Source organism: Littorina saxatilis, linkage group LG1, assembly GCF_037325665.1.
Source record: "Littorina saxatilis isolate snail1 linkage group LG1, US_GU_Lsax_2.0, whole genome shotgun sequence".
Lineage (NCBI taxonomy): Eukaryota > Metazoa > Mollusca > Gastropoda > Littorinimorpha > Littorinidae > Littorina > Littorina saxatilis.
In genome coordinates this window covers 87,541,984-87,569,076 of record NC_090245.1, presented here as the reverse complement: position 1 = coordinate 87,569,076, position 27,093 = coordinate 87,541,984, and the positions used below count along the sequence as shown (strand labels likewise).

Sequence of the window (27,093 nt, the reverse complement as noted above, 5' to 3'; positions counted from 1 at the left end):
TGTAATTTAATGTACGATTATGTACTTGGTGTTTGATAGTGTATGATTGTTTGTTAGTTGTAGATTATAGTACGATGTTTGATGTTGTTATGTTTGCGCGTGTGTTACAATGCAATATGTTATGGTGTAATGTATGATGATGTATTCGGTGCATGATAGTGGATGTATGCTTGTTAGTTGTAGATCTAGTACGATGTTTGAGGTTGTAATGTTTGTGCGGATGTTATAACGCAATATGTAGCCGTATGAGGGTTCCAGTGTGTGAGTTGTACATGGCCGGGTGCTAGAGTGCTGCATGAATGAGTAAGTGCATATGGAGGTGTATGGCTGGGTGAATTGTGGGTTGCGTACGTCCGAGGGGCACATGTAGCCTGTGTGTCTGAAGTAGTGGGTATGTTGCGTAAGGGTGTGCTGATATTGAACTTCAGGTGTGTTTTGTAAATGTCTATGTCTCAGTGTATTATGTCTTGCCACACACATGCCAAATGTCCTTGTATTGATGAGGACAATAAAGCTTCTTGTATCTTGTATCTTGTATACCCAGTGTCCCTGGTCAAAGGCAGTGAACCAGAAACCCGCCCTCCAGATTGGAATGGCGTACGCATAAAACTAGGAGCATCAAAACTCGGAGCAATGCAGATTGCAGATGATGAATAAGACACAGGTGTATATTTATATGGCCTGTGGTCAGTTGTGAAGGTATAGGTAAGGCCACGACTGACTGCAGGGCGGTAAATTCCGGCACCAGCAGCGCAGCATGACGCCCGCAAGATGGACGCTTTCCTGGAAGACATGCAGGTATCGCGAGGGAATTCATCTTCTGGTGGCCAGCAGGAATCTACACCTGCTGGCCGTGGTGTCAGTGCAACTCCCGCCAGGCCGCACGTGCTTGCGAACTCTCTTTTTGTGTTATTTTAACTAATAATCAGTTCGTCTTCGGCGAGGGGTGAAACAAGGGGCAGACGGAGCAGACTACAAAATAACTCAGAGAGAGAGAGAGAGCGATAGAGATAGAGAGAGACAAAGAGAGAGAGAGAGACAAAGAGAGAGAGAGAGATAGAGAGAGAGAGAGAGAGAGAGAGAGAGAGAGAGAGAGAGAGACAAAGAGAGAGAGAGAGACAAAGAGAGAGAGAGAGACAAAGAGAGAGAGAGAGAGAGAGAGAGAGAGAGAGAGAGAGAGAGAGACTGACTGCACCCGTGTCCTTTCGGCCAGTAGCAACGCAGATTCCCTCCTCTCAAACTTTGGCCAGAATGATTACAATTACGACAAGGTGACAGGAAGTCAGACAGAGCACGACAGGAGGCCCGTCAATGTATGACAGGAAGTGTGACATACAGAGATAACCACGTGGTTACCCACTCAACCCTCATCACCTCGTCATCCCAGTTTGGAGTGAGAATGCGGATCAGCATCCATTCTCACCATCATCTCCTCAGTGACAGGCAAACAGCAACAGTCCGTCATTGCTGCACGGCAGGACTGCAGCCAAAGGCCGCCCAGCACTACAACGTTTTGTCTGCAGTGGTATTTTTGTTGTTGTTGTAAAATAGCAACATAGCAACGATGATTTTCTTCCACAGATTTTCAGAAATGCCATACAAATGTCGGAAATCACATTTCCCACCACCGTAATAAAAAAATAAAAAAGTTTGGAAGATCTGCCCAAAATGAAGGCAAAGTTTTTGGCAAGTCCAAAGAAGTTTTGTCGTTTTGCCGAACGCCGACACCAAACCACATCCCTGCAAAGACTCGCTTTCAAATTCAGTTCAGACACCTACCATTGAATAGGAATTAGACAACGTGACAGCAACATTGAGAGAGAGAGGCGAAACCACATCCCGCCACTCTGTGCTACATGCAGCAACGATTACATTCCACGCGTCAAACAGCGGACTTTTGTCAGGCCAAAAGGTACCATCGACCTGCTTCATTCAAACAGCAGAAACGCCTTTTTTGGCCGTGTGAATGTGGAGGTAGCGATGGTGGTCAAAGGACTGTAGCTTCCTCTAGTGTGGACTTTGGCCGCGGGCCAGGGATTCGGTGCACGCTTTGACTGTGGAGATGACAGTCTCTGGCGTAGACAGCAAGAGCAGCAGTAGAATGTCTCTGTAGACAGCAAGAGCTGCAGACTGAAGACAGCTCCGTGAATTGTGACAGATGCTGTCACTGTGCGGGGACAAGGGTGAAAGGATAACTGCTGCTGATCAACGTGTTCCAACCACTCTGACCTTTTCCCCTGTGGGCGCGGGTTGCAGCAAGCAATGGGTAAAAGGGGCGAAGCACCGTTTGATCATGTCTTCTTCAAAGCTCCGACAAAGGTGAGGGAAATAATAACCAGGATTTCAAAGTTCACTGGCAATACTTGACCACTCCTCCTACAACAGAACAAGCTTTGACGACAGTTGTAATGACTTGACTGTCAAAGATGACTAGTAAGGTTTGACCGCTCTTCCTGCAAAAGAATAAAGTTGATAGAAGTATCAACCTGAATGTCAAAGGTAGGTGGCAATGAGTAAGGATGGTGATGTTGGAGAAAAGAAAAAAATGAACCCAGTAAAGATGTACGCAAAGAGCGACTACCATGCAGGCAAAACGATCACGTGAAACCGGATAAAATTAAATTAAAGGTCCGCATACTAACACAAAATATGCAAGTCCCCATGGCAACAGAAACGAAGTAGACACTTGGAAGAACAGCATAACATGAAAGATTCCTCCCTACATTGGAGAAAGTAAGTTATTGTATACCATCACGTTGCACATTTGGTGAATCATATAATTATACCGTGTTTAAGTATGGAGACACAAAAATCATAAATCAACAAGAATCATCGGTCATAGAGTTGAAGCAGAGGTGGTGGAAGGTTGCTGTTAACGAATGTTATTTATACCCACGTTGTACTACGAGAGTTTTTTTGTTTTGTTTATCTGTATAGATGATGCCATGCCTGCTGTTCCCGTGCGCAACTAACAAACCAGCCCATCTCGCTGAGACAACCTGAAAACAATCCCAGCACATTATTAAATGCAAAAAACTTTGGCTTTTCTCCGTGTTCTTTTTATTGAGTGGTCTGCAGTGAAAGATCACGAACGGGTAAGACAAATGATAAGAGAGAGAGAGAGAGAGAGAGAGAGAGAGAGAGAGAGAGAGAGAGAGAGAGAGAGAGAGAGAGAGAGAGAGAGAGAGAGAGAGAGAGAGAGAGAGAGATATGACGTTTATTTTTACAATACAATGTCCGATTATGAATTTCTTTTCATATAGTTTCGGTTGGAGTCATGAAAAAGAGAAGCCACACAAATTATTTACACGGAAGTGTATTAGCGTAAGAAGATGAAACAAACAGAATAACACTCATTGTAATTATGGCGATGACGCATAACAACAGGAAAACGAGAGTTAAAAGAATGCGGAAGATGTCCCTATAATTATTGGCCACTGCGAACGATGTGTTTTCAAAACGCAAATTGTTGACATGTGGCGTTGCACATGTAGAAGCACATGTATAATCATAACAATGCACAACATGATGACGGAAACAAAAAACGTCGACGTCGAAGGCAGATTGATACAAGGCACCAAAAGATGAGTAAGACACGGGTCGTTTTCGTTTGATAATACAGACTAACTTCCTTGTCAATCCAATAAATAAATCAATACAAAAATCCACTTACTAATGCATTTCATGGGTAGCTAGTAGTAGCTTTTCCAGTACATATTTTAATAATTACACCACGGCATAAAACTAGCTATAACGAAAGGAACAAACAAACAAAATCAAGCCAGTTTTCCCATGTACTACTACACACCAGTTTGCAATCGCAGAAATAAGAATCACATTTATTTACCCACCACAGGCTCCAACCATTGAAGGCGGGACAAACCCTCCACAAAAGATCTCCTTCAATGGGCAATATTTACCCCCTACTCGGCATTATTATGAGTCGGAGGTAGTGTGGATATAACTCCTCATATCCCTCAATGCCCCGACACTCCGAGCCAAGGGGGCTGTGTGAATGGGGTCGCGACAGAGACAGGCAAACTAACTGCTCTCTCTCTCTCTCTCTCTCTCTCTCTCTCTCTCTCTCCAGGCTTATACATATGTATGTATGTGTGTGTGTGTGTGTGTGTGTGTGTGTGTCTCTCTCTCTCTCTCTCTCTCTTTCTCTCTCCCCCCCCTTCTCTCTCTCTCTCTCTCTCTCTCTCTCTCTCTCTCTCTCACGACCTCTTTTTGCCCCTGGGTGCCGTTGCATGGTTTATTCATGACGGGACCGTGCCTGCAGCGTTGACAAGATAATGCAGCAGTAATAGGAGGAATCCACTGCCGGCACTGGTGCGCGGGGGGGCCACATTGCAGTTTTCAGCTCCCCATAATACACTGTCCAAGCTGGAAGTGAAGGACAGCACTGGCGATGGGTGGGGAATAGTGGGTGCTCTGGGAGGAGCATGTGGGGAGAAGAGGACACTGGGTCCGGGGGGTGGGGAGAGTTGTACACACCAGAAGGCCGGGCCTGTCACCTTCACTCTCGTTCGGTTCACGCCTCCCCGCTCTGTAATTTGATGGCCCGCGGTCAGTGTTCAAAACCATTCATCTTCATTGCGGGGTAAGGGGAGCAAGGGCAAGAGGGAACACGAGAGGCCAAGTTTGTGTGAAGTGATGTGTTTTTGTCCGAGAAAAAGCATGCAGCTAGGTACTACACTGGTCGGCTGACACTTTACTTTGCTGACAAAGGACGAACTCTGCAACATGCACACAGTTCACAAAGACTTCTTCTGTGTCTGCAGAACAAACTGATGCTCTCTCTCCTCCACCTCTCCTGCTCTGTTTGTCTGTCTGTCAATCTATCTCTCTGTTTTTGTCTTTCTGTCTGTCTGTCTGTCTGTCTGAGTCTCTCTCTACCATTGACTTTCTTCCCTGTCTGCACTGTCCCTTCTCTTTCATCATCATCATCATCCTTCTCGTACCATGCTAGACAATCAAGTAGCCAACTTAAGTCTCAGAAAAAGACGCTGTCAGCTTCTCTCCTATACCGTCACGGTCCAGTAGCGCTGATGGGGTCTATGTCGACCAAAAGAGTGGGATTCCCTGTAGGTGGAGTTCCTGGAGGGGGATTCCCTGTATACAGGGAATACCACAGGATTTAGTTTCTGTAGCGTGTCGCTGATATCGCTGAAAGTCACGTGATGCTTAGCGACATCGGTAGAATTTGATGTTTTTCAATCTTTTTTTATATTTCTTAGAAATTCGAGTATGGTTTGCAAGTTTTATTGAAAAACTCCACCCTCCAGGAACTCCACCTACAGGGAATCCCACTCTTTTGGTCGACATAGACCCCATCAGCTCCAGTAGCGGTCATCCCAGACCCCATGCCACGTTTTACAATTCTGTCCTACCCACCGCACTTCGGGTCATGCAAGATGGACCCAGAAGAAAAACTGATGCATTTGTGAGAGTTTCACTTTAAGTCCAAACATTCCATAATACTTCTTATTCTGCACCTAGTTCAGTGGCCTAATTCCAACTGCACCAAATAACCCTGTTCACCTCAGAGCGAAGGGGGGTCAACATTGGGACCTATTCGTTCTGGACCGATCGCAAGAAATCGTCTGTGAATTCGTTCAGCGGCTTAAACCTCTCGGGTTACTTTGGCCCATCAGTCACAGCGCCGTGGTGACAGCAAGGTACGCGAAGAGAAGCACAGAGTGTGTGCGTGAGGACCGCCAAGTGGTCAGCCACGCTGCCCACAGGTCTCACACCGTTGACGCGCTACAGCTATGAAGGCTGTAAGGCCTAGGTAACACCGGCTTTTTTTTACCCAGGATCTGGCGATCGTGATATTTTTCTGTCCCGCTTGCATTGCTCAAAATAGGGCGCAACGGCGAGAAAAACTGGTGTACCATGTCAAGAACGCGGTCCATGGGCCGAAAATGACGGGCACCATGCTAAGGCATGGACAGAAGGCACTTCACCCATCGAGGGCTTTGGTGCCACGTGCAGGACACGATCCTGTTACATCTAGACTCCTTCCCCCCCACTTGTGCTAACCTCCATGAGGTGACCAATTATAAGGCGAAGACATCACTACTTATTTGTTTGCAGTGGTCAGCTTGTACAACTTTCAGTTCTCCAATGATACACATATCGGAATATCGAACGTAACTGTTACGCTGACAACAAAAACTGCGCAAGGTAACAAAAACCAAATTTGCTTTGGTTTCATCGCGGAACTGCTGACTAAAAATGACAAAATGCAAATCTACGGAACCGAAGCAAAGAAAACGTATTCGAACATGAACGCAACAAACAAACAAACAAACAAAAGTCTCAAACGCCACCCCAAAACTGTCACGACCGTATCTGTTGTTCAAAGGTCCTCCAGTCGTGTTAGTATCCTACCCAGGGCCGGACTACCGGGGGGGGGGGGGTGTTATGGGGGTTGCGCAACCCCCCCTAGCCTAAACATGTACCTCACTTATTTAAAACATTTTTTATTATTGTTTATTTTATGCCGTTTCATGCAAGGAGCGACCATTTCCTATCTCAGAATATGACCTACCCATCAGCTTCAGGGGGCGAAGCCCCCTGACCCCCACAAAGGGCTCTGCCACTTGACCCCGCCAGGGGGAACATCCCCCTGGACCACCACTGGCAACCCACCCACCCACCCCACCCCCCCTCCTCTTAGCCTAGTCCGGCCCTGCTACCCTTCATCTTTCTGAAAGACGGACACTCGTTCTAAACGCAACATGACAAACACAACACAACCCCATTCACAAACTCTTTCCCAGCCCCTGGTCTCTACGAGTTGAAAACTGTCCTGGACACTTGTTTGGTCACTTTCAGCCGGACGATGACACGACCAGTCTCTGCCGGACAGCACCTTTCAGCCGCCGACAAGCCAATCCATCTGGACGCAAGGTCCATTCAGTCCATGTTGACCTTAGACATTCTCGCCTACCCGCCTGTTGGACAGTAGCATAAAAGCCAGGGGGAAAACATGTACGACAGCCTTTTCTATCTCCTGTCACGGGCCTGCCAGTGAAACATGTCTATTTTGCTGGTACTGCCAGGACTGCTGTATTGTGGGGCACTGACATTGGCGTGAACCAAGAAGTCGCTGACACTCGATTTCCTTCGGAGGAAGAGAGTGTACAAACTGTCCGTTTACTTTTCAGGTAGTCATTATATAATAGCAGGGGTATGTACTAGGTTAAAAAAAACTAATCTGTATCGTAGCAAAGGTATTCTACTGTTGTGTAATAGTAGAATATCTTACTTGAAGGCATATATATGCATGCTTTGTCGGTATGAAAGCCTGTGCGTTCAGAGAAAAAACGAAACTACGTAGATGAAAAATTAAGTATAAAGCGTGAAGCAACAAGGAAAGAAGCTTACTCTGTTGTTGCTCTGAGCTAACCGACTCTCCTCATCGCGAACTTTCTCTGCAGTCAAAGTTGCATATTCCCCTGACCCTTCGTTGAAGAGCAGCCAAGCTTGGTATCGACAGCCTTTCGGGCGCTGTTGACCCTTGAACTGACGATCCTGCGTTATCTGGGGTTGACCGTACATAATCTGTGGGCGTGTAACCCTCTGCACGAGCCGCGTCAAGCCACGGTTTGTTCATGCAGATGTTGTGGACAACAGAGAAGGCCCTCTCCCGCCATCGACGGGTTTATCTCAAATCCTTCTCATTCTACACCCTCACCCCCCAGTCCACTCCTTTCATTCATCCTCACTTCCCCGTATGTTTTCTTTCTTCCCCGCCCCTCCTACTCTCCCCGTTTTCATACTAAGCCTGAACCGCTGTGAAATATATAATTCAGTTGGCCTCAACACCCCCTCCCCCTCAACATATACCCCCCCCCCCCCCCCGATAAAGTGCTTGTCAGTGCCGATACACCCTTCTTCGTTGCTGAACAACTTCTGCACTCTCTCTTTCATGTTCAAAGTTTTGCTAAAAGAAGCATTTGTAACAACACAAAAGCCGAAGCCGTTGTGGACAAAAAGGGTCGTTCGATCAGCAACACTAAGTGGCACAGTGAAAGACATCTTGCTTGCCTTTTCTTCTTATGCTTGCCTTTCTGTAATACTATCTTGCCATTCGTCTAAGCTAAGTTACCGTAACTCACACTGCCTCTCTTTCTCTTTCAGACAAAGGACAGGAAATCGTTTATTGGGTCAGGATCCGGGTTGCCTCCAAGAGGCAGTTCTCTTGTGCGCCAATCGGCTTTTGAAAGAGTTGAATGGAACTGATGCTCTCGGGAGGAAATAATACAATTTACAAGAGCAGCTCGCTTTTACCCAGCCAGACGACTTGCTGACTGGGAACAGAACCCATGCTTTTCTTGTGTTCTAGCTCGTCCAAGAGTAGACTAAAAGCACAAGCTACTATTTGCGCACGAGTCGCCTTTCTCCTCATCGTCTGAGAGGACGAGGCTTTTCCTGTAACGTCTTCGGTCTGTAATTTCATTCCGTTCTCCTCTCCTTGACTGCATAAATCTGGAAGAAAATGGCCAAATAGGGGGCTACAGTACACATACCAGATCCTATGCTGCCTTCTAGTCCTCCCCCCCCCCACCCCCCAACCCCAAAAGATTCTTTTTGTAGAATCCTCTCCATCGATCCATCACGTCCTCTCCTCCCTCTCCCCGTCTGCAATGTAAGGCGACTCGCCTGGCTAGGTTTTAAAGCTCGAGTTATGGCTATTTTATTTGTCCCGTTTCTTGTAATGTGAGGAAAAATCCGACAGATCTGGACGATTTAAAGCCAATGATGGCAGAATAAGCGAAACATTGACGCCGTTGCTCCGCTTTTTGGGGCTGTGCTCGGCGGGAGGCAACATCTTAACGATAATGCTAATGCATTTTGTAGAGAGCACACGTCCCCGCATCTTCTGGAATGCAAAACAGCCACACGCAGGCCAAGAGCCCCTGAAGAATGCAAAGTGGGCCAAAACAAATAAATTATTCATTCACGAAATGCAAGAAAGCATACCGTTACAAACGTTCGCAAGCTGAGCGGAGCGGCATGTAAAACGCAACGAAAACACTGAAGTAGTAGAAGAAACTCATTCAGAAAATGACTGTGGAGACAAAAAATAAGTAAACTTCCTCTGCTCACTCAGAAAACTGTGTGGATGGCGCCAAAATGTAATTCAAAACCTGTAAAGCATGAAAACATCAAGCATAAAGCAGTTCCTCTTAAACTTTCTACGTGTTCCTAGCTTTAAGGTCTGTGAACACCTTTTCATATTGGGGGACCAAAAGAGAAAACCCACTATGTTCATTTGTACAACTTTGCGTATGCTGCCAAGATGAATCCTAAAGCATGTACAGCACAAACCAAATCAAGTACAGACCACTCTCCGTGTCGCAATCTCTGAGGTCTAATAACACCTGGTCATATTTGGGAACGAAAAAGTAAACTCACTCATTCACAAGACTATGGATGCTGCGCAAATGTAATTGAAAACCACATACAACATAAACATATAAATAACATTGCCATCACACTGCGTTCCTCGATCTCTGAGATCTGACAACACCTGGTCATATTTGGGGACGAAAAAGTAAACTCACTCATTCACAAGACTGTGGATGCTGCTCAATTGTAATTGAAAACCACTTACAACATAAACATATGAATAACATTGCCATCACACTGCGTTTCTCGATCTCTGAGATCTGACAACACCTGGATTTGGGGACCTAATTTTTTTTAAATAGTAAAACCACTTTGCTCAAGGAGACCGGGTGTGCACAAACCACAACATCTTCCAACCACCACTTTGCTCATTCACAAACCTGTGGATGCTGCGAAAATGTAATTCACAAACATGTACAGCATTAAAAAAAAAAAATCAAGTACGAAGTGCGTGTCCCAATCTCTGAGGTCTGATAACACCTGGCCATATTTCACCACCGCTGCACCATAGGCTGCAGGAACAGCGGCAGCAACATCTTCACAGGTTTACGACCTTATCTTCTCTCTTACAGCAAGCGGTCTCTGGTATGACGGCTTACTAGTGCCAAAACCTCATAATTGTAATTATCAACGGAAAATGACTAATTTTCCCTTGATAATTACCATTTTCACGTGTTTATTACTAATTTTTCCGGGATAATTACTCACTTTCACCTGTTAATTACTAATTTTTAGTTTTGGCTCACTTCCTGACGGATTGCTAGTGCCAAAACTAAAAATTAGTAATTTTCCCGTGAAAATGAGTAACTAACAGGTGAAAACAGTAACTGACAGCGTTAATTAGTAATTATCACGTGATAATGGATACCCCCAGGTTTTGGCACTAGCAAGCCGTCATAGGGCTTACTAGTGCCAAAACCTCATAATTGTAATTATCAAGGTAAAATTAGTAATTTTCCCTTGATAATTACCATTTTCACGTGTTAATTACTAATTTTCCCGGGAAAATTACTAACTTTCACCTGTTCATTACTAATTTTTAGTTTTGGCTCACTTCCTGACGGATTGCTAGTGCCAAAACTAAAAATTAGTCATTTTCCCGTGAAAATTACTAATTATCCCGTGAAAATGAGTAACTAACGAGTGAAAACAGTAACTGACAGCGTTAATTAGTAATTATCACGTGATAATGGGTAACCCCAGGTTTTGGCACTAGTAAGCCGTCATACTCTGACCCTCCGACTCTTCTCGTTGCAATCTTCATTCTCAATCTGTAAAATCCCCGCCACTATCGCCAGATTAATGGAGTTGGGGCTGCCATTAAGATACGTGGAATCTTCTTCTTGTGAGTTTTTTTTCTCTCTTTTTCTTTTTAAAGAAGGATGGGGGGATTTTTAGACGGATGAAGTAGAGAGGGTTAGGGGCGGGGACGTAAGAGATAGAAACCGGGATAGAAGCAAAGAGGATAATGCGCTGGTAGAAGTAGTTACTGATTGTGACAGAGTGAAGGGATTAAGAACACATTTCTGTGAACAATTGCGTTCTTGAATTTTCAGCAGGCAGGTAGGTGCAAAGCGGATAGAAGATAAATAACTTGCTAATTCAGAAACACAGTTGCACATAACTTTATTACGTCCTTCTCCCTTGCCATATTGTTTCCTGGAGAGGGTGGGGGAGTGACATACGGGTTTCACCCGGTGTTTATTCGTTTGTTTGTGAGTTTGTCCAGTTTTGCCTTCCCCATAAAGATGTGCAATCGATTCGTTCCATTTTGTGTTGGATGTTGTTTGGAGCAGATAAGAGTATGGTGAGAATGGGTACAGTAACTGAAGTGAGAAGGTACAGATACGCCATTCAGTCTTTAAATCGATGACAATGAGTTTGGTGAATTTATTTTCCTGGGAAGTCAGTCTTTGCAAACCGTTGTTTATGTTGGTTATGCCCACGTATAACAAAAATGTATCGTCAATTGAAAAGGATATATAAACATTTATGTATCCGCAAATCCTGACCTGCCAACAAATTACGAGAAACACGTGTCTGTCCACAACCGGGATTCAAACCCGTTAGTTACAGTCAAACTGAAAGTAGCAGTACACACATGCGTGTATACAAACAGTCATACGAGACATAAAATAATTATGCTTTTGCGTGTACCTTACTCACTAAGCTCTACACTTTTTCATTCAAATTCACAAACTCAAACGCTATCTCGACGGAATCAGGTTTTGCCAAGGTAGTGGTGATAAGAAAAGATCAGTGTAAAACATGTTTCCCTTCTAGACATATCAATAATGATTTCCGCTAGCTGCTGAATGTATGTACTTGGCGCAGAGCCCGACAAGAACTCGGCACCTCCGAGCTTGCAAGGCGCTGGTGTTTAACCACAACACCCCAATAAATTAAATCAATTACTCAGCCTTGCTTACAAGGCGTTTTGTAACACGAGACATCCGTTTAAAAATAAAACTGCGGGCGAATACGACTTTCAATAATTCATGAAAAATCCGTAAATCATAACATTAAAATATTACATAATCTGTAGGAATACGCTTGTGGTTTTAAGAAGGATGAATAAGAAGGACAAAGACAAGCAAAAGGCGTAACACTCTACATCGTCTAATTGGAGACATTTACCGTGGTCGATCTTTGTCCTGTTTCGACCAAGCTAATATCTTCAACAGGGGGTCTAGAAGTAATTGGTGCTCCTCGGTGCTGCCTGATCGTCGTCGTCGTCGTCATCATCATCATCATCATCCATCATCATCATCATCTCTACATTCCTCATATCCTTTCAAGAGGAAAACAACCAATATAAATAATCAAACTCTGCCCCTCCCTCATCACCATTGAAGCCCTCCCATACTGTCTTTTAAGAACCTTACCATTTCTCTTTTCACCTATCTATAGACTGTGTGTGTGCGTGAAGAGGGTCAAGCAGGCACCGCGGGCAAACAGGCCCCGGCCAATGAAGGGATCAAAGACACCGGCAGAGCCTGCTGAGTGCTGGAACAAAAGCCATAGATCTAATCCCGCCATCGACCCCCACTAGTAAGCACTCCACCAGTAAGCACTCCACCAGCAAGCACCACTCTAGTAAGCACTACTCCAGAAAGCACTACTCCATCCAGGTGTCAACAATTCTCGTGCGATCGTGTCGTCATTGGAAAATAAATCAATCTCTCTCTCTCTCTCTCTCTCTCTCTCTCTCTCTCTCTCTCTCTCTCTCTCTCTCTCTCTCTCTCTATCTCGCTCGTTCCCTCCCTCCCTCTCTCCCTCCCTCCCTCCCTCCCTCCCTCCCTCACTCACTCACTCCTCTCTCTCTTCTTCTTCTTCTTCTGCTTCATTCCGCCGTTAGTTAGGCTTTCTGCTTCATTCCGCCGTTAGTTAGGCTTTCTCCTTCCACTTACTGGCCTTCACACACCGCTTCGCTGCCCTCAACTCTGGTGTCATCGTGTCGTCTCTGGTACTACCCACTGGTGAGACTCTTTCTATGTCTGTGGGTACTACCCCTTACCTCCCCATCCCTGGGGCTTTCTTTCGACTTCTTTCCGCCCGGTTAGTTAGGCTTCCTCGTTCGACATCGTGTCGTCTCTGGTACTACCCCCTTTCTTGGTATTCCTTTCTCCTCCTTTTGCCGCAAGAGGCTCTTTTTTTTCTTTTTTTCACAATTAAACGCCCTCCTAACTTAAAACATCCCTCATTTTCTGATCATTAACTCTGTAAACGTACCTCCATTCCAAGACTCCGTCCATATTAAGACATGATTTTATCAGACTTTTGGCGGGGGTCCACTGTGCTGGTGGCCGGCCCTCAAGAACTGTCTCGGTACCCACAACAGTGGTGCCATCGTGTCGTCTCTGGCAACCCCCCCCCCCCCCCCCCCCTAGGTCTTCCGTTCTCTCTTCTTCCGGCGCCAGGCTTTCTCTTTCTCTCTTTCTCCTCACTGATCTTCACACGCTGCATTAGTACGATCCATTAGCGTTGTCGCCCTCCTCTCACACCTACACTTCTCTGAGAGAGAGAGAGAGAGAGAGAGAGAGAGAGAGAGAGAGAGAGAGAGAGAGAGAGAGAGAGAGAGAGGGAGGGAGAGAGAGAGAGAGAGAGAGAGAGAGAGAGAGAGAGAGAGAGAGAGAGAGAGAGAGAGAGAGAGAGAGACGCTTGACGCTTTGACACTTTATTGTCATTAGCTAATAAAAGCTTTATAGACAAGGTAAAACAACAATTTCTGCAACATTCATAAAAGGGGTAAAAGGACGAATGAATCAACATTAATAACAACAAAAACATAGCAAACTAGTTTATGAGTACGAACAAACAAACACACCGACACGAAAGCCATAGGTAAACAAAAAATACTGATCCAACAGTTAAAGGCACAGTAAGCCTCCCGTAATCCATCACAGAGCTCCCCGAGCGTCTACATACAGGACAAGCATACTTCCATTTGAACGCTCACCGAACGGGAACATCCTGGCTGCTTTCTGTCGAGCGTGAGAAATTTCCAAAGAATTTATTTTTGTGGACTTGGTCCTCTACAACAATGGCGCCTCGTTTTGGTGCTGGACGGCTGTTATGAATATTCAATACCGGAAATCACGCCCGGACAGTAAGCCTCCCGTAAACCATCACAGATACTGTCAGGCTTTTACACACAGTACAAACACCCTTCCATTTGAACGCTCACCAAACGGGAACATCCTAGGTGCCCTACGTAAAGAGCGAGCAATTTTTAAAGAATTAATTTTGCAGATTGTCTCGAACACTTTTTGGACCCATCCTGAACTCAGGTCAAAAATGAGTTACTTCCCTTCGGGTCTCATTCTATCGATGTAAACTGGCCATAGCCGTGGATCGATGATTATCAGAATGTTTTTGGACCGTGGTGCGTTTTTGCGCTAGACCTAACTTTTAAAATCTAAATAATAAATTGACAGCTTGTTACACAAACATTCCTACAAAAGAATTCTTTTTTCATCAAGACAAGATCAGTACAATTCGAAGTTGTGAAAGTTTGAAAAAAGAAAAGCCCGGAAGCAGAGTCACGCAAGGGTCGTAGCAGACGACGGTTTATGCATATCGCCGTTCCTCTCAACAGTCAAAAGCCATCGCTAGAGTTCTTGTGAACCACAGCCGTTTGTTTCGTGCATAAAAACGTGCTATTGTAGATAAGCTCACATCGAGTCGCATTCAAATGACTAACTGACGACTACATTGTGAAAAAGGGAAACTGGATCACACGGGTTCACGATGACTCAGGGGTAAGATAAACCACGCAAAAATAAATTCTTTGAAAATTGTTCGCTCTTTACGGAGGGCACCTAGGATGTTCTCAATCGGTGAGTGTTTAAATGAAAGGGTGTTTGTACTGTGTGTAAAAGCCTGACCGTATCTGTGATGGTTTACGGGAGGCTTACTCTGCCTTTAACACACACTCATAAAACCAATCAATCTGCAGACCACAAATATTTAAAACCAATAAACCACTAGTCGGCGTTACCCTCGCGTGACTAGTAGGGGAACATGTCTAAACACGTATCTATACAAAAACAACAATGGCTGCAGACGAACAAACACACACACACACACACACACACACACACACACACACACACACACACACACACACACACACACACACACACACACATATACATATATATACTAGATGAATACCCGCTTCGCCGGGTACGGCTGCGCCGGGAAGAAGTCGAGCCGAATACCCGGCTGCGCCGGGGACCCGGCTATGCTGGGTGTACGCCGGCTTTGCCGGCGCACCGCACGGAGGAAGGGAGATAAACGCGGCTGAAAACACTGGAGAAGATAAGGAAGAGTTACTGGGAATGGATCCAGAGAAAAACCAAAATCGGTTCAGCGCTGCGCGCTGAGAGCACGTGTTGAAATATCTCATCGATGAGGTTGTGTCCGGGGTGTAGCTGAATACGGTCTCCAAATTAAAAAGATCCACCGAGAACTTTGGCCGTGCATCGCGGACACACACACACACACACACACACACACACACACACACACACAGACAGACACAAGTCGTATATATATCTATAGAGATATACGCTTATATAGACTACACCCGCACACGTGTAAATCCACGCGTATACATGTACACGCAACCCGATTTAAATGAGAGAGAGAGAGAGAGAGAGAGAGAGAGAGAGAGAGAGAGAGAGAGAGAGACAGAGAGAGAGAGTGAGTGAGACAGAGAGACAGAGAGAGACAGACAGACAGAGACAGACACAGAGACAGAGACAGAGAGACAGAGACAGAGAGAGACAGAGACAGAGAGAGAGAGAGAGCAGACGAACTGTCGCCATCGATTTCCCACATTTCAGACTCAGAGAACACCTGCTGCAGTCGAGTTTTTTTTAGTTCATGTGGATAATTATAGTTGCAGTTATCGGTCTTTTGGATTGGGAAGGGGGAAATGTAGTCGTGGAATGAAAGGAAAGGCACTAGCTGCAGATGTCACCATACATATAATGAGTTCGCGACAAGAACGGGAAAAAGTTCTGACCCACATCAAAAGTTCTCAACTATGCAGAATGTGTTACTTCGATGAACCAGCAAGACGAGATGTATGGCCACTGGATACTCCGGTGACAACCAAGCTTACGGCGACTACCACGAGCTGGAGAAGACGGCCATATTTATCTCCCGAACCGAGAAGGTCCGCATGTCTGAAAGGCCCAGAACCATAATTACCATTGTGTGGAGCCACCATGAACTAAGTCCAGAGCCATAACCACCGCTCACCAAAAATCCTACATCAAAGTACTTGGCCACCAGGGTATGTCGGTGCACCGAGGTCCGCAGGTCTGAATGGTCCAGAACCATTATGACCATTGTCTGGAACCACCATGAACAAAGTCCAGAGCCATAAACACCGGTCGCCATCGGCCGGTCTGACCGGTATCAGTAAAGCCAAAATGAACTCCGTCTACAACCATGATAACCACCGGTCACCAATAATCCTGCTTGGCCGGGCTAAAGCTTCAATTACCGTCGGCTTCTCTCGTTTTTCGCACTGCTAATGAAAATGGCCAATTTCCCGGCCAGCCGAGGCTTGTTCCAGCCTGGCTACTTCCTGGATTTTTAGGGCTTCTGCGGAAAACACCACCACAATGGCCTTTCAAAGGAACGGCAGTGAAAAGGAGGTCAGAGGAATTACGCCAGTGGCTTAAAGTGTCTGAGGCCATGACAGCAGCAGGAAACTACTCCCCAGATTGTCTTCCACCATAAAACGAGATGGGCTGCGGCCTTCAGACAACTCAACCGACAATATAATGCGTTTTGGGTTCCAGACTCGTGAAAAACTTTTCAAACCACTTTTCTCCAAGACTCCCGCGCGGAAGTTATCCAACTCTTATGGTATAGTAGATGCAGAACACTATTTCGCTTGCAACTTTTCCGCAGAAGGGTGCCCCTATCTTCACTTCCCCTTATCCCCTCATTAATTCCCCGCCACCACAACGCCTCACGTGACTTCGATCCTGGAAATTCCAAACAAATCGACACAGTTCATGGCCTACTTGTTCCGCTGACGACCGCGTAAAATGTTTTCACAAGGCTTGCAAAGGAAAAAATCCGACCATAAATCGATCGGCAGCTGACCTGAACAACACGGGCGTGAACTTTGCACAGAAACCAGGACTGGACAAAATACTTCATACTTCATTAGATTTCCCAACTGTTTACTAGCCACTCCATGGACAACACGCATGCATTCACGCACGAACACACACACACACACACACACACACACGCGCGCGCGCGTACGCACACGCCGCCCCCATACGCACACACAAACACCGCGGATACATCAAACTATCAGGACCATCCTATATCATTTTCTTCACACTCTTGTTCGGCTCTAGTACTTTTCCGTGGCGGCGGAGAGAGACGCGATTTTTCTGGGATCGAAGAGTGTTTGCAGCAAAGTTGTTTCCGTGCGGAGCGGAGTGGACATTTGGGGGTGATAAGGATAAGCCATCAACAAGAGCTGTTTGGGACGGAGACGTCTGGGCGGCGGGTTGTTGGGCCGCTGACAAGGGGATAGGGGACGGATGGAGGAGGAGAAGGGATGACGGAAATGTCCGAGGGTGGTGCTTGTGGAAGGAATGGTCAGTCGGGAAATCAATGGTCGTCTGTCGTTGGCCGGACCATTTTTCACTGTCCCTTGGCTCCGTTCGGCCGTTTACCCCCGCAACAAGGGTAAGATCGATTTCACGTTCTTGAACAAGTTCGTGTTTTACACCCACCGAGTTATTCTTGGAGACGCCTTTGCTTTTCATGGAAGGGCTGGTTTTTGCGAAATGTAGCAAAGAAAGCTGTACGTAAAGATGCATGTTTTAGAAGAAAACACACATCCCTGTTAATCACATACAACTAAGTAACTTGCGTTTGTGTGTGTGTAGGTGTGTGTGTTTAAGGTACTTCTGGCTCTTCCCATTCAGCAAAAGCTACACTGGATCAAAGCTGGTCCGCTGTCCTTGAACTCACGCCGTAGCCTAAAATACCCATAATAGCTTCGATCCTCCCCAACCTCATAATCCCTCACCATTGCCCTCCATCCCTCTTAACCCCCACCCCCTTCCACCCCAACTATTCGTCCATCGAACCCAAGACTAAACCCCCTCATCCTTACCCATAGCCCCACAGCCATTTTTTTCAATCGAAGTGCCCAATGAAGCCCTCCGCCATCTATAACCCCGGCCCCTTTCACCCTCTGCAAAGTTGATTTTCTCCTCAGTGTCTGGCGCTTCCCGGGGTGTTTAGATGTTCCGGCGATGCAGTCAGTCTTTATTATCCCCTCAGTGTCCAATTCTCCATGCCTCTTCTTGCCCGTTCAGCATAAAATCACTTCTTGTCAAGTCCATCTCTCAAAAAGGCCACGGACCTCCTGCGGCTACTCTGGTTCCCATTGCTTCCTCCCTCCGGAATTCCCGGGGCTATCTTGTCCAGCGGACCCCTCAACCCCCCCCCCCCTCCCCTCCTTTCTTGGATCGTTTGAAGTCTTTGTGGTGATTGTCTGTGTTTTCTACTTTAGTGCTTCGATTTTTGTTCACCACCCCAATCCCCTCTGTCTTCAATCACCCTTTCTCCATCTGGAATCCCCCACCCTCTAACCCCCTTCTCGGTGTCCTCTTCTGCATCAGTCCTCTGCAACACCTTACGCTAAGACGTTCCAACGGATGTCGCCCGATCCTGCCTTTCCTGTCTTTCAGTTCTTACTTGATTACTCCCCTTACGTGACCCCCCCCCCCCCTCTTTGGAGGCGTGTCGTCCTGCCTTCCCTGTCTTTCAATCCAATTCTAGCTGGATCTGCTATTAATTTTATATGTCACATCTCCCCCCCTCCCATCCCAATTTCATCGAGAAGTCCTCCGTTTATGGTGTCCTCCTGGCCATATTTTATTCAGACCTTCCTAAAGATACTCTCACCCACCTTTCCCCCTGTCTTGCAACTCTTAATCTGTGACTACTCTACAGTTCTTCGTGTGCCCTACCCCCCCCCCCCCCCCCCCCATCCCGTCACTGTTCCAGAAGTCACCCTCTTCGTCAGTCCTCTGTATCTCCTTGTATTCAGACCTTCAGAACAGCCCCTCTCCGTCCCCCCTCGTCTTTCATGTAGTTACTCCTTCCTACCAAAGCCTCCATCCTCATATCCTTCTCTTCTAACGGATATTTTGAGGGTGGTGCTAGATCAATGGTGACTGTCAGTTCCTCCGCAGTGGTCGTTACGCGATCGCTGATCCAATTCTGTCCGCCATTATGTCGCTGAGAAGGAGTGCTCGCTGGGTCCTTCCAGTCCAAGCCTATCTGCATCTGTGGCATTGTTGCGCTCATTTGGTCATCAGCGTAGTTACGTCTCCAGAACTGCAAATTCCAGCTGACCTCGCAAGGTGAATTAGGGGGGAGGCTGAGGGGGATAAAGGGGCCGAGGTTGGTAGAGAGGACATGGGCCCACTCCTGGGGGGAAAAATGACAAGTGAAAAGCATTCAACATGCGGGATCCTCCACTACGCTGTGGACAGAGACAAGTTGTGATCCTATACTCCCAGAACGTTTGGATTTTGAAGCTTTTATACTGTCTCTCTCCCTCTCTGTAGATCTCCCTCTCTCTGGCAAACGGACCAAAAAGGGTGTCAGACAGCACGCGGACACCAAACGCCACAACCGAATTACGCCGCCAGACGTCAGCTCTGGTGGGCTTTCTGTCTCAGGCGCTCGTACGTCTCTGCTGCCGGTAAGCAAGTCAACTTCTTCTGCCTCATCCTTCTCTCCAGCGAGACGCCGCGGCGGCCGTCATATGTCTCTGTTCGCCTTGATTAAGAAGCGGACACTCCCCGAAGACCAGGGGGAAGTAGATCTTCGTTTCAGTGAGGGGAATAAACCCGAAAGTCCCTCAGGAACAGCCAGATGCCCAGACGCCGGTGACGCGTCCATACAATGAATCTGTCGGTATACGACGGCTCTGCTACTCATGTTTCGAAGGCGGTTGTAAAATTTGATTACGGCGCTATATTCCTTTCGACAATTTTGATGATCTTTCCTGTCCTTTCTTTGCACGGGCTAAACAAAGGGTGAGGTTTTAAACACGATGTCCTGTTGCATACCATCTGAAAGGGAGGTCCAGCGTGTCGGGTATGCCTTCGCAAAAGAACCGTTTCCCTATGATGGGGCTGACCACACGAGTACAGTCTTCTTACCCGATAAAGCCTAGGCCCTCTCTCTCTCTCTCTCTCTCTCTCTCTCTCTCTCTCTCTCTCTCTGTCTCTCTCTCTCTCTCTCTCTCTCTCTCTCTCTCTCTCTCTCTCTCTCTCTCTCTCTCTCTCTCTCTCTCTCTCACTCTCTCAGGACAGGCTAGGAAAATAGGGTTCCTTCAGCCTTTCAATCGTTCTCAAATATAAGATCAGCATACAGCCAGCCCACCCCCCCTCCCTCCCTCATCCCAACCCACTTCTACTCTCCCCTCCCCTGCCACCCCATTGCCAGAAGCCTAGTAGTTCTTCACTGAAGGCTTCAACGGAAGTACGAGATGAGATGAGCGCCAAACGTCGACTGAGGCAAAAGCGACGAAAGCCTCCTCGCACGGGTCGCTAATCTAGTTAACCGCACCGGAACCGCAGGGCTAGCAAACACGTCACTCCGCCTGCAATTTCTGCCTGTCGTGAAACTTTAATGACCTTTGCTTTCTCCCTGGGGTGGGGAGGGTGGGGGTACGCAAGTGCGAAAATCTGATATTCACTACTAAATCCTCTCTGCAAGCAACCCTCTCGCTCTCTCTCTAGCTCTCTCTCCCTATGTTCCTTTCTCCCCTACTACTACTCCCACCCCTTTCCTTCCTCTCTTTCCCTCCCACTTCTCTCTTCTTTCCCTTACACCCCTTCCCTCTCTTTCCGTCATCTTGGTAACACCAATGAATTGTCCCAAAAGCCGGCAGATAGGGTCCTATTTATAGAACTCTGAATGCACTCCTACCAACCACTTCTCCCCCCCCCCCCCCCCCTAATTTTCTCCTATTTGTCGCCTGGTGAGCCGCGACACGCGCAGTGTTTAGTTTTTGTTCGCTTTGTCTTTTTTTCCTGGCATTGTTTTCAAAGGGAAGTTGCGTTCGCTTCAATTACGTATTCTGCTAGCTGTTTTTACGGTCGACATGTCGTCGTCCGCTTGAATAATAAATACCAACATTTCTTGCGTTCCTTTTCTTGAATTGCAACCCTCCCTTTCCTACTGCGACTCTGTAAAGCCAGCTCCGTTGAGATATTTTGATTGTTGCCTTTACATAACTATGCAGATGAATAGTGCTGCGTGACGTTTACATTTGAAACGTCATATGTATGGCTCCCACATATCAAAACACGCGGGTCTTTTTTCAAGGTAAGCATTCCACAGCTACTTTACACACACACACACACACACACACACACACACACACACACACACACACACACACACACACACACACACACACAGAGTAATTGGGCCCGGTCATTTCATATATTATGTAATGCTATAATATTACTTGAGCGGAAAGTGTACATGAACATATTATTTTTGCATCAAAACATTTTTTTTTCTCTCTTTGTTTTTGAACGAAGGTCCTCAGTTGACAATGAAAGTCTTTCTTACGACGGATCCGAAGAATATAATGATACGACATGATCTACTTTGCTCAGCCTTTGTCGTCAAATCTACTCAGCTGAACATAGGAGTTTCATCAGAACCCTCGATCGTGCTCATAATAAACGAACTATAAAGAGAATAGAGTCACGCCAGCGATCACGATATATTATATGTCTTCCTCCGACGGCTAAGTGCTTCCCACGCACTATCTTTTTCTGCCAGAGTTATGACGTCTCATAATGTCAATGTGTGCGAGTCAGGACAAAAAAGGCCAATGGTATATATATTTCCTGTATATGTATTGATTCTCTGTTCTCCGCAAGGTAAGTGAGTCTTTATTTTTCTGTTGTTACATTTAGTCAAGTTTTGACTAAATGTTTTAACATAGAGGGGGAATCAAGACGAGGGTCGTGGTGTGTGTGTGTGTGTGTGTGTGTGTGTGTGTGTGTGTGTGTGTGTGTGTGTGTGTGTGCGCGCGTGTGTGTGTGTGTGTGTGTGTGTGTGTGTGTGTGTGTGTGTGCGTGTGTGTGTGTGTAGAGCGATTCAGACTAAACTACTGGACCGATCTTTCTGAAATTTGACATGAGAGTTCCTGGGAATGATATCCCCGGACCTTTTTTGTTTTTTTGCGATAAATGTCTTTGATGACGTCATATCCGGCTTTTTGTAAAAGTTGAGGCGGCACTGTCACACCCTCATTTTTCAATCAAATTGATTAAAATTTTGGCCAAGCAATCTTCGACGACGGCCGGACTTCGGTATTGCATTTCAGCTTGGTGGCTTAAAAATTAATTAATGATTTTGGTCATTAAAAATCTGAAAATTGTAAAAAAAAAAAAAATTTATAAAACGATCCAAATTTACGTTCATCTTATTCTTCATCATTTTCTGATTCCAAAAACATATAAATATGTTAATTTGGATTAAAAACAAGCCCTGAAAATTAAAAAAATTAAAAATTATGATCAAAATTAAATTTCCAAAATCGTTTCGAAAACTATTTCATCTTATTCCTTGTCGGTTCCTGATTCCAAAAACATATAGATATGATATGTTTGGATTAAAAACACGCTCAGAAAGTTAAAACGAAGAGAGGTACAGTAAAGCGTGCTATGAAGCACAGCGCAACCGCTGCCGCGCCAAACAGGCTCGTCACTTTCACTGCCTTTTGCACTAGCGGCGGACTACGTTCAGTTTCATTCTGCGAGTTCCACAGCTTGACTAAATGTAGTAATTTCGCCTTACGTGACTTGTTGCTATTGTTCTTGCTTCGTTTGATTTCCTTCCAGCCGTTTATACCAATACAGAAAGGTAAAGAAAGATGAATACATCTGGAACCTAAACAACGCGGGTGTGGTTTTTTTTAAACAAGAATATTATTTCTGCCGGAAATCAGTTGACTCTCTGTAACCACAGCAATCGGTGTCTTGTCGTTTCTGCCCCTGCGTTGATTTAAGAGTATACACAGAATTTCACAGTGTTGCATATAATCATGCTATCGACAGGAAGATGAGAAACAAAAATTCGTTCCAGCAAATGGCATGACTACATTTACTCTCACTGTTCTACTATACAGTTTAGCAGTTATAGGTTACGCCTAAAACGAAGCATTCGACAACCACAGCATAAACATAAAAGCCACCCTCTCTCGATCTGTCCCTTCCCCCCCCCCCCTCTCTCTCTCTCTCTCTCTCTCTCTCTCTCTCTCTCTCGGGGAGCGCCCAAGTTCTGCTTGGATACCAAAAAGGTCAGTGTATAATACCCTGCACTTGTTACACCAAACACCAACCACAGTCTCTGAATAGCAGGAAGGTAAACTCCAGGAAAACCACCCGTTTTGTGTACCAATTCCCACGTGTGTTTTTCACTCTTACTACCCTCCCCTTTTTCTGTGTAGTTACATATTCACACCGACTTTTTCTCTCCTCCTCCACCCCCCCCCCCCCCTGTTTCCTCTCCCCGCCCCCTTCCTTGTGTGTGTGCGTACGTGCGTACGTGCGAGTGTGTGTGTGTGTCTGTGTGTCTGTGTGTGCGTGCTTCCTGAGGGCTCATTCTCCGCCTGTTCCCTAAACCCACACACACACACACCTACCTTCCCCTCTATTTTTGACAACAACGCCCTCGATTGTTTGTTTTCACAATAATATGATGTAGTTGGAATAATCCATCGAGCTCACAACACAGAGTACATGGCACTGACAAAGGCGACTCGCGACCCAGCAAAAAAAAAAAAAAATGTGTTTTCCCTCAAAAGGGGTGGTTATGAAATGCGAAAGAAAAGGTTCACGAAACATGTCGAAATCAGCTTTTTTGGATGCAGAAGCAATTATTAAGTATCGACACCGAGGACAACAGACAAACAAACATACCGACACATGTTTGTCTGTTCGTCTGTGTGTCTGTCGTTTTTGCACACACACACACACACACACACACACACACACACACACACACACACACACACACACACACACACACACACACACACACACCTGTCGATTTGTAAACCAGGATAACAAACAATTTTAAAACAATCGGCACGTGCAACCAAAAGTAAACCAAAGCAAGAAAACACGAAGACTATCAAGTGTCTCATTCTGAATAAACGCGCAGCGCCCGGAGGTCTTGACATTTTTTGCCTGAAGTTGGAGCTGCCTTCAGATTGACATAAGAAGACTTGTCAGCGCCAGGCTTTAGGTTTCTAAACATCTTACAATTGCCAGTTTGTTTCTTGTTGGCGGTTTTTTTTCCTTCCAGTACGTGTGCAATTACACAGAAATGGGCGTGGGACAAAACAAAAAAATAGAGAGAGAGAGAGAGAGAGAGAGAGAGAGAGAGAGAGGGGGGGGGAGAGAGGGGGGGGAGGAAGAGGGGGGGAGACAGAGAGAGAGAGAGAGAGAGAGAGAGAGAGAGAGAGAGAGAGAGAGAAAGGGGGGGGGGGGGGGGGGGGTAGTGGTGCCGACGTCAAGTTTATTTTCAAAACAGTCATCACTCATTAGTTTCTTTTCATGTGTTTACGTTTGCTTGAAAAGAGGCGTCAGCCACAAACAGAAAAGAAAGGACGAAGCTGTAAAAATTACCTTGACGGAAAATAAAGCGAAGGAGAAGGACTGAACGGTAATGATCGATGATGATGTTGAACAACCGGAAAATAATTATTCCTGCCTCCTCTCCCCCCCCCCCCCCCACCACAACCACACACACCACACCCCACACACCCTCTAATACTACATTATAAACAAAAACAAAACAAGAAGGGCAAAGCCCATACGACTCACATCCTTGACCGTTACATGACCTTGAGCTAAACCTAGCAATGACATCATACACTAAGAACTGCTTTACACATTTTTCCTACCAAAATACATGTGACCTTGACCCAAGGTCAAGGTCATCCAAGGTCATGCAACACAAAGCTGTTAATTCAAGACATAGGAAGTACAATGGTGCTTATTGGCTCTTTCTACCAAGAGATATGGTCACTTTTAGTGGTTCACTACCTTATTTTGGTCACATTTCATAAGGGTCAAAGTGACCTTGACCTTGATCATATGTGACCAAATGTGTCTCATGATGAAAGCATAACATGTGCCCCACATAATTTTTAAGTTTGAAACAGTTATCTTCCATAGTTCAGGGTCAAGGTCACTTCAAAATATGTATACAATCCAACTTTGAAGAGCTCCTGTGACCTTGACCTTGAAGCAAGGTAAACCAAACTGGTATCAAAAGATGGGGCTTACTTTGCCCTATATATCATATATAGGTGAGGTATTCAATCTCAAAAACTTCAGAGAAAATGGGAAAAATGTGAAAAATAGCTGTTTTTTAGACAACATTTATGGCCCCTGCGACCTTGACCTTGAAGCAAGGTCAAGATGCTATGTATGTTATGTATGTTTTTGGGGGCCTTGTCATCATACACCATCTTGCCAAATTTGGTACTGATAGACTGAATAGTGTCCAAGAAATATCCAACGTTAAAGTTTTCCGGACGGACGGGCGGACGGACGGACGCCGGGACGGACGGACGGACGACTCGGGTGAGTACATAGACTCACTTTTGCTTCGCATGTGAGTCAAAAACGGAAAACAACGACAAAACAAAACAAATGAAATAAACTCAGACGTTGCAGACAACTGTGAACACTAAAACAAATCTAAAGAGGATTGAACAAAAGAATACCCCTTCCCCCACACAACCCATCCCCCTCCCCTCCACGCACACACACACACAAAAGAGAACCAAAAAAAATTTAAACAGAGAAAAAGACATTCGCCTCGGACACATGTTTATCATCCATCACAGGCAAAAACGCCGATAAAGACGGTAGAGAAAAAAAGACAGGCAAAGACAATTTCTCATCTATCACACTCAGTAGCACACAAACATTCCTACGAGTATAGTCGAATACAGGGTGTGTTTTTATCGTCGGGCTACTGACTCGCTAGGACCGAAATTCCTCCACGATCTGGCACCGACTAGTAATAGATGCTTCCTCCAGAACCTTTAGCTCATATCTGCCACCCTTGTCAACACACACCGGCCATCTCCAGTCTTCACTCTATCAGAGACTATGACTCTATCCCACACAATTCACTGCCTGTATGGTACTGCGCTGTGAATTCTTGCGCCTGGGTTCCTGTATACAATACTGCAATGGACCTAGAGCAGACAGAGACCGATCTGTGTCTTTTGTTAAAACCTGTTATTTCACAAACGAATATTATTGGTGCCTTGGTTCCTGTGTATACTGCAATGGACCTACTAGAACAGACAGAGCCCAAATATGAAAATATGATGCAATCTCAGTTTGCCCCAGGAACATTTCAGATGCCTGCCTTTTACCAAATGAATATTATTCTTGTTGAACACAGGAAGTCAGTATTGTGCCTCGGTTCCTGTGTAAATTGCAGTGGACCTAGTAGAGCAGAGACCGTAGAATACGGACATCGTACAAACAGTCGGTCCTGCAAACAGGTTTCCAACGACCGTCTTACTACGTAAACCTCGCTTTTCAAAGAAAGTTCTGTTTGTTATCAAAAGAAAACCAGAGTTGAACGCACGCCATAAAGAAGACAAGAGAAGGCGTTAAAACCACCGCTAACTGCAGCACCGCTTCTGAGGGAAGCCCAAAACAGCCAGGAGCAAGAGATTAGCAGATGATCAACAATGCGAGCCAGCCGTGGTTGCAACACCTCTGCACAAAAACAACAGCAGCAATAACTTAGGCACTTAAGCTCACACACAAAAAGAACAGACAAAAAAGCCGGATATGACGTCATCAAAGACATTTATCAAAAAAATGAAAAAAACGTTCGGGGATTTCATACCCAGGAACTCTCATGTCAAATTTCATAAAGATCGGTCCAGTAGTTTAGTCTGAATCGCTCTACACACACACACAGACACACACACAGACACACGCACATACACCACGACCCTCGTTTCGATTCCCCCTCGATCGATGTTAAAATATTTAGTCAAAACTTGACTAAATATAAAAAGACTAGAAGAAGAAAGGA

At 45.7% G+C, this 27,093-nt stretch overlaps 1 protein-coding gene and 1 long non-coding RNA gene across 2 annotated transcripts in view; one reads left to right on the top strand and one right to left on the bottom strand.

The window, feature by feature from the left end:
* Positions 1-27,093, bottom strand: part of LOC138982953 (furin-like) — an 88,819-nt gene that overhangs the window by 17,454 nt on the left and 44,272 nt on the right. The window lies entirely within an intron of this gene.
* On the top strand, positions 1,339-3,040 carry LOC138958515 (uncharacterized). The gene is made up of 2 exons (XR_011453426.1): positions 1,339-2,319; positions 2,938-3,040. It is a non-coding gene; the product is annotated as an uncharacterized lncRNA (long non-coding RNA).